The sequence below is a fragment of the Nelumbo nucifera genome, chromosome 3, assembly GCF_055504915.1.
Source record: "Nelumbo nucifera cultivar China Antique chromosome 3, China Antique-T2T, whole genome shotgun sequence".
NCBI lineage: Eukaryota > Viridiplantae > Streptophyta > Magnoliopsida > Proteales > Nelumbonaceae > Nelumbo > Nelumbo nucifera.
Genome location: NC_142651.1, coordinates 12,449,343 through 12,452,535, shown reverse-complemented (window position 1 = coordinate 12,452,535; position 3,193 = coordinate 12,449,343).

Sequence of the window (3,193 nt, the reverse complement as noted above, 5' to 3'; positions counted from 1 at the left end):
CTAAAAATCATTTTTTCATATAAATATAAATTAGTGGATTTCATAGATTCAATTTAATATTATATTCTTGAATATTTTGTAAACAGTTTTTATTTTTTATTTTTTTGTAAGTGATAGATATAATGTTGTTTAATATGGATTAAAATATTAACTAATAATTATAAAAACATATAAAGATTGTAATATATATCACACACAAAATTATAAATTTTAAGTACTAAGATAATTATTCTATTATTAATATTTTATTTGGACTAAAAATTTTTCTTTTCATCTCCCTCCCACCACTCCAACCGTCAAGTTCCATTATGGCAGAAGATGAGTTTTTGGTCAGGCTTTAAGGGCGGAGGATGAAGAAAGGAGAAATCCTTTTCTGACGATATTTGGTCACATGGCTTCTCCGTCTATCACTATCCCATAACCTAACAACGTTGTTGTATAGCATCATTAAATCCTGATAATGGTACCAACCCAAATCTTCTGTATTCGTATTCCCTAGTCCCACCCAAATCATTCCTGTTCCAGTTCCACCCCGTCATAGCTGCTCCTTAACGTCCCGTGTTGCTTACTGCCAAACACCACCGATGCCATCAAAACCCTGGTCATCCAAGCTCTTTATTGGCATAGAATCGTCATCGTTGAGATGGCTGGAGACAACTACGTTGTTGCGCAAGCACTAGCTTGAGATGGCTTCTCCAACAAAGAATGGTTGAGACAATTATTGGGAGGAGTACGAGGGCATTAACTCTAAAAATGCTCCATACTCATTGATAATCTTCTGGCGATGGGGAGGCGGAGGAGAATAAAGAGCTTCCAATTTTGGAGGGTGAGAATGGGAACTAGATGCTCTACTGCTCTAATTCTCCAAATACAATAGTTAAGATGGTTGCTATTGCTAGAAATTGAAACAGACGGTGCTTCGTTTTCTCTCGGTGGAGCAACAAGGACTGCAATCTCTTGGTTAGAAGAAAATGTTAGACTTTTACCTCGATGATTTACTAAATGCGAAGAGTGTTAAATGGGACCAACACCTGGTTCACATTTTACATTCTCATGAATCCATCGGTGTAAATCTAAATTTATACCGCAAACAAACATAACCTTATGGGAGGTGATTGCAATTATCAAATTTTGTAAAGATTTCGGCAATAATCATAACTTTAAGAGAGGTTTTAATAATTTATCCTAAAAAATTAAATAAAGTATTATATATAAAATCTATTATATTTTTGCTTGAACATGTGCATGACACACTCCCTTAAATTAGTAGAACAAACAAAAATACTTGGTACTCAGGGTGAATGCTTTAAGATTAATGCTTGGATAGTGCATATCAAACAAGAGTGGTGCCTATAGCTCTCCTGTGATGACCGATGAATACGAAACAATAACTAGTATTGAATCGAAAAAGGGTGAACTTATTATTTATTATTACTATTATTATTTTGAAAGCAATGGGAGTACCATCATGAGGCGGACCAAACCAAGCCCAAGCCGACTTCTATCCAAACGACACCCAATAACTTATTGCTTTGTATACTCGGCAATTAGTCATTGAGTAGGTTTTTGAGTTGTTAGATGATATTCTCTGTGTGTTTTTTTTTTTTTGAAAGATGATGAGATTCTATGTTGAATATATTTAGGGATGGAAATTTGTGGCATTTTTTGGTACCTGACCATATATGTATCAACTTCCATTACTTGGTTATAAACCCATGTATATATTATTAAGTATGAGAAGATCTATGGTGCCGGGAAGACATAATATAAAGAGTTTGACCAATCAAAAGCTCTAATGAATTTTAATAAAAAACATATAATTTGTTACCACTTTTATGATATCGGTTGATTGGTTATAAGTTCCTCTAATATAACAGTCAAACTTTAATGAATATATTTTATAAAAAAAGGATTAAGAGAAATTTAAATCTTTCCCCCTTATGTGTCTCATTGTAGACATCTTCACGGATAGCCTATCATACCATTTTTGCTTAAGAGGGACATCACATTTTAGTTATGTGATTATGAATTTAGAACATTGGTAGGAGAAACTATATAAATTTGAGATCAATGATGCTTAGATAAGTTTGAGAATGGAAAGGGCAATTTTCACGAATACGGGGACTCGCCTTAAGCTAAAAAAAGAGAAAAAGACAGCCCACAATGGTGGGCTCATGCAGTGATAAGTCTAGGTCTAGTTGGTTTAATTTGTTCCTACTTAGGGCCCAGTTAGGTTTAAAACGGCCCAAAATCGAAAGAGGCCCGGCCCACTTTAGTTATAGCGCTGTTTGGTTCAAACTTCAAATAGACAAATACTCCCAGTCCATCATTCATTAACTCCTGCTCTTCTAAGTTCTAGCTATTTCTAGTTTCAACCACGTGCTTCGCAGGGGGCTCCCCTTCCCTTCTTTAACAATGAATCAAATACAAGATTTCTTGACCTAGGGTTTCGGTTTCGTCTCGACTGCAGATATAATCATGCACACGCAATCGACGGCCGGCATCTACGGGAAGGGGGTTCCGGTGGAACCTTCCGAACAGTGTCGCACAGATTCAATTTACATCCATGAATCGCCATTTCTCTGTACCTTTTCCTGTATTAGGCAGCTGAGACCTACACGATATAGAAGATAAAAAAAACTTGGGAGGTAACTGACTGGCAAGCGAGTGCTCAGTCTACCGCCTGGCGTCTACCCAGTAGCCTATCAGTCATCATCTACTCTCTCTCTCTCTCTTTCTCACAGCGCGTGCACGACAGAGATGAGGGATCCGAAGATCAAACTCTCAGAGAAAGGGGGGAGTGGGGGGACTCGGGACTCGGGAGATGTCTTCAGTGTCAAGACTTTGGTCTTCAATAATCACTGATTCACTGGGGTCTGGGGGCTGGGGCCCATTCAACAAACATCCCCAGCCCCAGCAAAAGGAGTAGCGTAAGTTGTAGAACAACCTAATTCCCGTCCATCTGATTTGTAGACTTGCATCTGCAAAATCTATACCTGGAACCTATTTCTATCTATCCACAGAATCCAATGTCTCTCGTGACCTCGGAAATTCTTCTACCACGGACCCACTAAATCAATGCACCTGATTCTTCATAGACTGTAGACGCATGTTTAAACCATGGAAGTCATAATATAATAAAATTGAAGGAAAAGGGAAAAAGCAAAATAGAATTAACCACAAACACTAACCC